The following is a 12,213-nucleotide window of genomic DNA, read 5'->3' as shown; positions in this document are numbered from 1 at the left end:
GAGCGGATGAGAGCTGGCCTCCTCCTTTCACCTCCACTCAATTTATTTCCCCATCTGCTTCTTCCAACATCTGTCTTTCTACCTTCCATCTAATTCCTTTCACCTTCTCTTCCACCGTCTTGTTTCTCATCGTTCAAATGTGTTTCTGTCCCTCCTTCCTCTTGCTTTCTTCCTCCTCACACAGATTGTTTTTCTGTATCCTACCAACATCTATCCCGCTCCTCCCAAACTGTGTTGTTTTCTTTATCTCCTGCTGCTTCACACCCAGGTGCCTGGAAAAAAATTGCAGACAGCTGTATCATTTGTAAACCGAGTTATCTGCTGTACGCAGGGAATCCACCTCCACGTGTGTGTTAGTAATCATCTAAAACGCACATCTGTTGGCAGAAATTAAATCTTGGTCCTCAGGAGGGTTAACATAAAAGTTGTATGCCGAGCTTCGGCCTCGTGTAGCACAGTTAATAAAAATCTGTTTTTTCTCCCTCCATTAGAGGAGTGGAGTCAAGAAAAAGAAAAGAGTTCAGAGTAGGGCTGGGCGATGTATCGAGTATACTCGATGTATCACGATATTTTCAATTTACGATAGTTAAAATGGCTATATCGCAACTATCGAGTATAAATTGTCGGTCAAATAAACTTTCGCCGTCAAATTCACTGCGAGTATGGTTTATCCAACTCCCTATGAATGCATCACTAGTTCCTCCCCCGTCTCAACCTGAAAATTTTCTATCAATTACGCGGAGAAAACAAACAACATGGTGACAGCAAGAGTTTGAGGCGAGCTGAATGAGATGGTAACTGGAGACAAATCAGATGAACTAGTTCCGAAGAGAAACAGCTGGATCAATAATTTGGCAGTGGTTTGAATTTTATAAGGAGGATGTTGAACAAAATGAGGTAACTTGCAAAACATGTTAAAAAGCTATTGCGACAAAAGGTTGTACCACAAATTTATTTCACCACCTAATGAAACTATTCTTTTACATGCCGTTCATATCCGCGCTGCTGCGGTAGAACTAGTCCGTTACAGTGAAACCTGGAGATGTAGGTATGATTCATTTAGTGCTATGAAATGGGAAAAATAACTCAAAACTACTCATTCTTTTTTTTCTCTCGCTCGTGTCGGCTTTACGCTACAGGTAGACTCGCTGCCATAGCAACTGACAACATCGCAACTTTATGTATCAGGATTCAGCAACAAAAACACTCAAACCTTACCCCAACCTAGAGCAGGACATTCAGTTCGTTACAGTTTTGGGTTTTTAGGCTTGATGTGTATTTTGCTTTTATTAATAAGTGATCGCTGTGGTAGATTAGCCACAGCTGCTATTAGCCACGCTAACACAGCGGTGGTTGATTAGCTAATTTAAACACCTGCTTTACTGATGATCTGTCCAAAACACACCTTATTCCACAGCACATCCATTTGTTAAGTTTGTCAAAGTCAAGCATAATTGACCTGCTTCCCTCTCCCTCACTATTTGTTTTCTTAGTTAAAACTTATTTCTCACCTTGTTATCTAGTCTTAGTGTAGACAGTTCATAGCAAAACACTGCATCCCTTTTTATATGAGCTTACATTTAAGTCTAGCAGGGAAATGGGGGTGGGAACGATATCATGCGGCAAGGGATCTATAGTTTAAAATAACACTGGAGCTCATTTAAGAATATCGTGATATATATCGTGTATCATGATATAGCAAAAAATATATCAGGATATTAGATTTTCCTCATATCCCCCAGCCCTAATTCAGTGAGTATTTATTATTAGTGTAGTACATCTAGAACATTTGTTGTTTGTTTGAGTCATGTAGAGTAGCCATAATTTAAGACCAATGTGGATTTGACTGTGTCTAATCCACACGTTTCAAACTCAAGGCCCGTGGGAAAAATCTGGCCCACCACAGCTTGTTATGTGGCCCTCTAGATTCTAGACTAAACACTAAGTGTGCTTAAATGTTATGTTTTCAGTCAAATCACTGCAGTTTTTATCAATCAGTCCCTCCAGTTTCTTGAGAATTATCGTGGAAATTCACGCAAAATCAACAAATCCCTGCACTTTTTTCACTTGTACATAATTGGGTGTTTGTTGCAAATTTTTTCTCCAAAATTGTCAAAAACCTTTCTTCCATTTTTTTCTCCGAAGAGTTTTTGCGGCGCTAGTGGCTCGTATTTTTTGTACAGTAGGCAGACAGGAAGGAGGGTGAGAAGAGGGGGGAAGACATGCAGTAAAGGTCGTCGGGACCGGGAGTCGAACCCGCGATGTCCGCGTCGAGGACTAAGGCCTCCAAACGTGGGGCGTGCTAACCCCCTGCGCCACCACAGTTTTTGACGCCACCGTCAAAAACTTTCTTGCTTGTCTTAAACAACTGCCTCAACCTTAATTGATATCAGATTATAGTCCATGATCTACACAACGAGTAATAAAAAGTCGCATTACTCTCATAAACAAGTGCTAATATTTCCAGATTAGTACCACAAAAACTTTGATTTTTATTGCAAAATATCACAAAATCCTGGAGGGACTGAAAAGATGCTCAATATTATTATGTAACTTTAAGAATTCATTGATATTTTAACAGTTTTTGAGCAGGTTTTATCAATACATTTTGGCACAACCAACCCTTTAATCCAGATCATGATCAAATCATGATCTTGATTTGGCCCCAAATGAGTTTGACACTCCTGCTCTAATCGTTATCATATGAATTTATTCTCTTAAAGGTTTCAGTTCTTGTCTTGTTGACCAGTCTGGGTTCATCCTGCAGCTACATACTGATGGTTACTGAAGTTCATTGGCTCCTTCGGCAGCCCTCCTGCGCCCGCGCTTCAGAGCTCAGGATCTTTTGTGACTTCTTGTTTGCATTTCAGTGAGAATGTCACACAGCCATGCTTCTTTCATTAGGCTTCATTCTGGTCGTTGGAAATTCAGCTGCCAGGCATTTCACTGAGATCAAACCACATCTGCTCGTACTTCTCCTGGTTATTCCCTTTATCCTGGCTCTTCTCAAGCTTCACAGTAGCTTTTAAATTTCTTGTGATGACCTTCAATAAACTGCAGTATAGAGTTGTACAACTCATCTGTCTGGAATATTTAAATTATGCATAGTAGGGATGTGAGATATGGGATGGGATTCATATCCCGATATCTAGTGTGATGCGTTATACAACTCTAGAAAAACATTAAGAAACCACTTAAAATGATCAGTTTCTCTGATTTTCCTCTTTATAGGTAGATGATTGAGTAAAATGAACATTGTTCTTTTATTCTATGAACTACTGACAACATGTCTCCAAAATTCCAAGCAAAAATGTAATATTTATTAGCAGAAAATGAGAAATTGTCAAAATCTGCAAATCAGACCTGAATTATGCTGTGTGTCTCACTTTAATAATGAAACCATGAGGAGACTCGTTCCATATGATTCCCCTCAGGTTGAAGATGACTCAAGATGCAGCTGGTTTCTTTCTGTCCATCTGTCTGTCACACACACATCCTTGTACTTCTATGCAAACTGAGGACTTGGTATTGATTTCTATTCATTTTAGGAACTGCATGTATGCCTACATGTCTCAACAATAACCATTACTAGTCTATTCCTGACCTTAACCAAAACGTAATTCACACCATACCTCTAAGTCAGTGGTGTCCAAAGTCAGTCCTGAAACATGCAGGATGCCGGCTCTTCAGGACCGACTTTGGACACCACTTGCTCTAAGTCTAACTAGTAGAACACGGTAAAGCTCACACCAAATGTTTGAAGACTGGGAAAAGGTCCTGACTTTCCACAAATAGCCTCCTTTTGTTGGTAATTATTGTGAAAGTGGTCCTCTACAGTTCAATTTCCAGTTTACAATAAATCCACATCTTGACGTGTCTCCGTAAGCCATGGTCTGTGGTGTCATACCCACAGCCAACAGTAGGTGGCAGTGGTGACTCTTTTGGAGCGGTCACTCTCAATTATTATTTCTTATACTCTTTTACTTTATACATCCCAACAGTTGTGAAGATCCTGAAGAAGCTCTTTATGTTGTAAACTAATATTACTTGGACTTGCTTCCTCTGGTTTGAATATTTCAGGAATATTTCCTGCTGCAGGAAACTGAAGACTTGAGCCAAGCAGCCCAGCAACAACCAAATATGTGGTCAAAAACAATCAAGAAAGAAAATTATATATATATATATATATATATGTACCATTTCAGAGTGAAATGTTCTGTGCTGTAGTGGGAAGAGTTCACTCTGTGACTGTTAAGATGCATGAAGTTGTAGCTGGAACAGAATCTCCTGCAGCTTTTACTCATGGGGAATCAATTACCATGCTGCACACTCCAACAGGGATATGCTGAGGTAGGCCTAATTAGATGTTTCACAGCAAAGACTTAACAAAACTGACCACACACACACACACACCCATGCCCACACCCGCACACACACACACACACACCCAGACCCCCCCACACACGTACACCCCCACATGTAAGAACACAGATCTGTTGAATTGCATATTAATGGAGCAACCAGTGTCTCCCAGTTCCTCCAGTTCTGATGAGTGGCAGCTTCTATTTATATCTATCCGGTTCTTCTAGTTCTTCTGTTTTCTTTATATTTGTTTGGCCCGCATTTTTTCTGGACCTTCCGTACAAATTAACTTCTGCTTTAGGCTTTGATCATAAAATAAAAACATCTTTCTTGGGCTTGTTTTTCTTTCTTTTTTTTTGCAAAAGGAGGGATAACAAAGGAATTTTATCTTCTCATTAGCTGTAAGTAGAACTGCACGATTTTAGGAAAACATACAGAAAACGTATCACTAATATTGAAACAGCATATGGTGTGTAATAAATAAACTATTAAAAAACTTTTATTATCAGGAAGAAAAAAATCATTGCCATTTAAATTTGTCATAAGGATCAACTTTAAATAATGGTGCTTGTAAATGCAAAATATCTACTTTTAGGCTCAGATTATCCCATTTGCTGTTTTTAAATAATGTTTTTCATGAAAGGCGTCAATAAATTTAAAATGTTTTGCAATTTTTGTCTGGTTATTGAGTCGCCACGACTAGTTATCAGCTACCAAAGATTAGGTTTTTTGTTGCTTACTCGTTGATGAGAGGAAATAAACCAAGTGAAAGCAAGAGAAAATATTTTTCATGCTTAACACAAAATGGAAAAAAAATCCACATAATGTAAATCAGTTTTATTTCAACAAAATAAATACTTTTAATATGCAAAACTGTGGATTTCAACTATTTCCAAACAGGCCTTTTTTAGTCTACTTTCTTCCTTACAATTACACATTAGTGGAGTTTCTCCCACATTTTCATAGAATACTGATGAATATGTATAGTCCAACCAACAGATACAAAAACAAGGCAATTTATTTAAATTTATGCTAACCAGAACAACAAAACGTTGCTCTTGAGATGCCTTTGAGATGACAAATGCCTCTGCTTAACCAACAGATTATACAGATGTTGGCTGTCAGGGATGTGATCACTGATTTAAAATATATAAATAAAAGCTGTGAAATATCAGGAAATGAGCAACCTAATGAGTACAGAGGGAAAGCAGCAAAAGAGGAAAACAATTTGACATTGAGAGGAAGAGAAGTAAGGCATTAATTCAGTGTTCTGTATGCTACTAATGAAACCTTTCTAATGTTATTCATGAGTTTTCCTGCTGTGCCTACAATCCAAGCATGGACCTGCCATCCCTTCACACAACATCTGACTGAGACTCAGAGAAGAACAGCTAAAGAAATGATGGAGCAGGAGGAGGAGTTCACTCACAAAACCTGGCTGAAGACCAGGCAGGTCATTGACAGCTCTGCGTGAAAATGAGCAATTTTTTAAGAAACAAATAGAGTTGTGTTGCAGAATACCAACAAATTGAGGCTTGGGAAGTCCGTTTCTCATATCGTGAATATTGCTTTTTCTGCTTGTTTTGTTGGATTTGTCCCTCTTGTTATTGTGGACATCTATATTTGGATGGTTAAATCAGTGTTCATAAACATGGCGTACTGCATAAAGCTGCACACGCTGCCGGACTCTAGTTGTGTGCTGCCCGCAAGACAAAGACGGGCCATCGCTGTGTGTTTGAGTCATGAAATGGAAAGTCCAGAACGTGCGTGATTCTTCCTGAACCAGATTCGTATTAAACATTCAAGCGAAAGACTCTTGGCTGGACTGCTGAGCCAGAGGATAAAAACAAGGTTTTTATTATTGAGGTTGTGACAGTAAAATATTTCAGATGGTTTTGAAATCAGATTCAGAATAGATTTTCCTGCTGTTTCGTTCTCACATGGCGTATGGAAAGCACTTTTAGTGCCATGAATTTCTTCAAAGACAGGAATTGTAAAATTCTATATATTCAAGATACAATCCTTTAGGCCTGCTGGAAAACATAGATTTTGGGATCATGATAATTTATCTGTATCTGGTAACCATATGTTGGCATTTTGTCCCCTTCTGCTTCCATTTTGTATCCATGTACTTTAAGTATGTCAGCTTAATTATCTTGCTTAAGTATTTTTGATGAATTATGGAATTGGATTTAAGCATAAAAATGTTCAATTGTTGTTTATTATTTTTTAGAAATTGTGGAGTACTCAGTACCTTCCATCAACATTTAGCTACTTTTTAAAAAAGTGACGTATTTATTACTTTAGATCAATATTTAGCTTTATACTTTTAATATTGGAGCAAGACCCTGACAAACTCCTGTTAGTTTAGAAATTTAGAACAAACTTAGAAAGTACCAACTACTTAACAACCCAGAACAAGAACCAAACATGGAGAACCAACATTTAGTTTTATACCTACTAATAGAAACAAACATGGAGAACCAAAACTTAGCTTTACTTTGTACAAATCTAGAACTCAGCCTAGAACAACAGGAACCAACATTTAGTTTTATACGTATACTAATAGAACCAAAAATGGAGAACCAACATCTAGTTTCATCAGAACAAGAATCCAGAGAAACCCATAATTCATAAACTATGGACTTCTTCTTAATCTTATTAAACATGAGGAACCAATATGTAGTTTTATACTTTTTACCTTTTTACCTTTTTTTTTTAGTTTTGTTGTTTTGTTTGTATTTTCTTCTAATTCATGTAAAGCACTTTGAACTGCCTTATTGCTGAAAATGTGCTATATAAATAAAATTACCTTATTTAATTTATTTTCGTACTATTTTCTGCTGACAGAACGTGCTGGAACTCTGCTTAGGTTGCCAGGTAACGGGGCTGGGCCTTCCTGTGGTTGCTAGGTAACAGGGGAGTGCCAGTTGAGTGTGACTTAACATTTGTACGATTTTAATGTCGTTTTAAAGACGCTAAAAAACATTAACTTGTTGCCAAAAAAATGACTGGGTGTATTTTTCTTTGAGTTCTTGGGCTAGAACAAGCAGTAGCGACCTGAATGGAAACAAAAAAACATGCAAAATATGAATTTTTCATAACGTACAGTGTAGCTCTGGTACTATAAAATGACCTCCAGAGGAACAACACTACTGGTAAAGTTTAGTCTTAGAAATATGTGTGGAGCTGAAAATTGATTTCTTGTTTGTTGTGTGTGGTTCTTGTGGCTTCCAGCTCCAGGTCTATGAGATGCATGACAATTGATCTATCCGTGTTTGGGTCTGACTTTCTGTGATCCGTTGTTATGGCTCCGCATCAAACTACAGGCATGTGTTTCTTAAACTGTGGGTGGCTTCCCTGTTTCTGTTCAATCTCAATGTGACATGAATAACTCTGTTTTCATGAAGGGTGACACAATAAATTTGCCAGGATCAGGATCCAAGCTGGAGAAGGTTGCTGCAAATCAGGCCCAGCGGCAACGATGGGGTGGAGGAAAACTAAGAGACAGATGGTGAGGAAATGGGTTAAATGCAGAATAGTGAAAAGGAGAGAAGAGTGTTTTGGAAACTTGCGCACGGCGGCTGCCACCTCCGGCTAAACACAACAGTCCAGTCTGGTCCCACGCTGATAGAGACACACTTAACTCCTGTTGTCGGAGGCAACAGCCTTCGGTTACAGCTGAACCGTGTGTGTGCACACACTCATATTAAATCCCTTCATTTTGCTTCAAGGATCTCATAATGTCCTCTGCAGCATTTATAGTGGCGCCCACTCTAATAAAAAGTGCCATACTTTGTCTGATAAGCCGCGGGCTAATGTATTAACATCCATCATAACATGTTCTCCATTACTTCGTTTTGTGTGTGTACGCTCATATTAACATCCATTGTCAGATCTAATTACTGGTATTCCATAATTTTCTTCCATTTTACCCGGATGTAATAAACCATAAAGACGTGGGGCTTTTATTTATTTTTTTCTACACTGCATGCACAAATCTAATAAAAGTGAGTTTTTCAGTAAACCTGAAAGCTCACTGGACTTTTCAGGTGCTTAAAAATGTCATTTTAAGCAACCAAATGGGATATTTATCAACAGAAGTACCTTTCAGGTGTGGATATCTTTTTTTTTATTTATCTTTTTAATTTTTTTAGAAGTGATATCTTGCATTGATATATGAAATTTGGGATTTTTTGTTGTGGTAGAGCAGCTTGTGGTGGAAGGTTTGGAGTAGTTGAACTTTTAAAAACGACTCAGAAACCATCTGCAGGATTAAATCGTATTAAAAAGAAAACATCGTAATGTGATCTGCTGGTGAAATATTTTATGTGCGTCCTGCTACATCTGGTGTTAAAACCAATATAGCATTTCAGACAAAAACATCATATTGGCTGTTATCAGATAAACACACTTTGCAGTTTCAGGTCCTGAAATTGCCAGCATCTCAAATTGGACTTATGCTGTGGGATGACATTTAAAGTGGCAGTAATCTGTAAATTTACTTTCTTGAGCTTCCTATCATGTTATAATGTTATTGCCTAGTTATAACCATGCCTGAATGTTGCTTTGATTCCTTCATGCGTGTTTTCTTCCTGGAGGAATCGTTGAATCTCCCGTTGCAACCATTAGGATTCCTAAACGAAGTCTCTCATCATACAAACTACTTCTCAGTCCAACGCACCTGAGAACGATCGTAAACTGCTGTGATGAAGTGTGTTGGAAAGAGTAGGAGCTCCTTAAAGAGGCACAGACCCAATTTCAAGGCATTCATTTACAAAGTCAAATTTCTTTTAAGTTATGTTTGATATATACAGCATTGTGAACTCAACGTAGTTGACTCGATTGTGCTGTAAAATGGCACATTATTCCTGGAAAAATAATTGCTCCTCTTTAAAAAGGCTGTTCAGCTCAAAAAGCCTCTAATGTAGCTGAATTAAAACACTTGTGCAAAGAACAGCTGGTCAAAACTCTCCTCCACTGCAATGTAAGAGCCTCATCACCAGTTACCACAAAACACTTGATGGTTGCTGCTGCTGCCAAGTGTGGCACAACCAGTTAGCATTAGGGAGTGATTCATTTTTCATAAAGGCTTATGGTTTACAAATAGGCCTGTCACAATAGCAAATTTTGCCGAACGATTAATTGTCTCAAAAATTATTGCGATAAACGATAATATTGTTTGAAGACCTTTTTACACTGATTTAATGGAAATGACGTAATAATGCATGCGATTTCTTGCCAAAAATAGATACACTTTATTTTCAAAAGAATATTTAACACTGGAGCTGATAAACAAAATAAACAAAACAACCAAAAACAAAAATAAAATGGATTCTTAGTCTCCATTAACAAAAAACACACTTGAAAAAAACCCTAAAGAACATAAAGTAAAAGTGGAAATAAATACTGCATTCAACCAAAAGATTATGAAGTCTGTATATTATGTTGCCCTTCAGTAATAATTAGATTTAAATAGAGAAAATGGGCACATCCCACTACCTGATGCAATAGTTCACACTACAGATTTTTTGCTCCTATTTTTCCCCTTACGACAATCTTAGACTGTTGGTCTTTCTAAGATTGTGTGGTGTGTTACGGTAGATCGTCGTTGCCGCTCTGATCTAAATCAGGGTTTTTTTCCCCGACTGGGATCTTAAGGCTTCCTGTTGAATGTGACAGGTAGCCAATCAGAAAGCGCGGATTCTCCTCCGTGTTTTCTGAGGGGAAATTACCTCGGGGAATCCCAAACAGCTGAAACGGCGCAACCCGAAGTCCAGCGGACATTGGGGATGATATGTGGAAACAACATTAATGTTTATTCAACATGCAAAGAATATAGAAATGACAAGAGGAGGAGTTGGAGCGAAATTGCTACTGCAGTTGATAAACCCGGTAACTTTTCAGCTGTTCTTCGTTAACGTGACGTAAATAGGTTCTAATGATTTTCATTCAGTTAGGACTTTACGCTGACACTAGCCACATGCATTGCAGGTAGATTGTAGTAAAGCATTGATTAATGCCTGGTTTTAAAATTAGTTCACTGAACTTGTAGCCATTATTTTGTGCCCATTGTTGGACACCACACGGCAGGAACGAACCCGATCGAACAGTTATACCTAGGATTTCTGTCGGCTAATGTCTGGTCTGTCAGGTTTTGAAAATGAGCTGACAATCGGCGACAGCTCTAAGATCGTGTTGTCTGCGCTGGGCTTTACACTGAGGAAATGAGGAAGGGAGGAGTCAGTGGAGAGCACCAGAGTTGAGCCTTTTTTCATTCAGTGTCATTAACAGAAAGAGAAAAAGGCCGGTAGAGACGATAATGCCGATAATTAAAATGACGTCGATAGTTTTAATTTATCATACGATTGATTGATTTACCGTTTATCGCGACAGGCCTAGATATACATATAATCCATGATGTGAGAGTGATACACTGTTATCAGGCTCCAGGGTTTATTTGTGTTCTAAACACAGTGGTGGAAGGTTAAACTGTGATTTAATGCATTCACTTAATTAAAGAAGTTTGAATTCTAAGATAATTATGCTAGTTTACAACAACTGTAAGATACATGCCCATGAAATATGTCACTGTGTGTGATTAAATATGCATATAAAGTGCAGTGAATTGAAGATACATGTTACCTGAGGGAATTGTGACAAAATATGATGTTATGGGATTATTTCTGGTTTAAGGAAAGCTAATGTTGATGTCTATGATTGAATATGTCTAATATGTACAGTAAGTTACTGAACTATAAATTGGACTGTATTGACAGTTAAAGGAGCTGGTTTGTTCAATAAATAAGCTGAGAGAAATTGGCGTAAGACAGACTGCGTCTCCCTTGTGCTCATTTACATGCTGTTTTTCAGCTTCATCTGCTGCTGACGGGTCCGGAATCCTGGTACCCTTTACCCTAGTCTGAACTAAATATTTAGTTCAGAGACAAATATTTGCCTTGTTAGCCAAATACTTAGCTTAGAGCTAAGTATTCAGCTTGCTCAAGGCTTATCATTTAGCTCAATATAATATATATAGCTTGGTCACTAAATCTTAAGCTTAAATAAATATTTAGCTTAATACTAAATGTAGTTTGTAAACTAAATATTTATTGTTTAGCCTGACAGGGCTCCATGGATTAAAGCCTGGCCACCAGGCGCTTGCTTGCCAACGTGCCCCTCCTCCAGAGTGGGGCCCCGTTGACCCACGTCCAGGAGAGGGAACACTGTTTCCATTGGTGGTCCTCATCATAAGGGGTATTTGGGCTGCACTTGGTCTGGTTCCTCACCTAGGACCTCTCTGCATTGGGTGACCCTACCAGAGGCATGAAGCCCCTGACAGCATAGCTCCGAGGATCACTGGGACACTCAAACCCCTCCACCACGATAAGGTGGCAGCCCATGGAAGGAATGTGTATATGTGTGCATGTTGGGGTGGGTGGGTGTGTGTGTGCATTTATGTATGTGTGTATGTACAGTATATGTATGTAACATTTGTTATTTAAGAATGAGAGAGAACGAGAGAGAGCAAGAAAGAGTTGTATTTTTTTCAACATGAGGAAATGAGCACAATGTGGTGGCAGGCACATTTTTAGTTTTTTATTCTCTAGTGGCCTTTATTAAACAGTAATTGAACAGGAGATTTGGAGGAGAGAGAAGGGACTGACTTGGTAAGACAATTCCAAGTCTTACCCAAGACTTGGAATTGAACCCGGGATAACTGTGTTGAGGTCTACAGCCTCTGAAGATGTTGAGCATCCTGTCGTTCTTCTCTTTTATACCAGTAGACTACACATAAGCTCAACAACACATAGGTTTCTATTTATAGCAATGTATTCATTTAAGAATCGA

At 38.4% G+C, this 12,213-nt stretch overlaps 1 protein-coding gene and 1 long non-coding RNA gene across 2 annotated transcripts in view; one reads left to right on the top strand and one right to left on the bottom strand.

Moving 5' to 3' along the window:
* Nucleotides 1-12,213, top strand: part of smyd3 (SET and MYND domain containing 3) — a 75,343-nt gene that overhangs the window by 5,908 nt on the left and 57,222 nt on the right. The window lies entirely within an intron of this gene.
* LOC114143758 (uncharacterized) lies at nt 2,348-12,166 on the bottom strand. Its single transcript, XR_003595310.1, has 3 exons — nt 12,155-12,166; nt 3,705-3,708; nt 2,348-2,438 (listed from the first exon to the last, which is right to left on the bottom strand). It is a non-coding gene; the product is annotated as an uncharacterized LOC114143758 (long non-coding RNA).

The sequence above is a fragment of the Xiphophorus couchianus genome, chromosome 4, assembly GCF_001444195.1.
Source record: "Xiphophorus couchianus chromosome 4, X_couchianus-1.0, whole genome shotgun sequence".
Lineage (NCBI taxonomy): Eukaryota > Metazoa > Chordata > Actinopteri > Cyprinodontiformes > Poeciliidae > Xiphophorus > Xiphophorus couchianus.
Note: the sequence above shows the minus strand (reverse complement) of the source record. Positions and strands in the feature narration are given on the sequence as shown.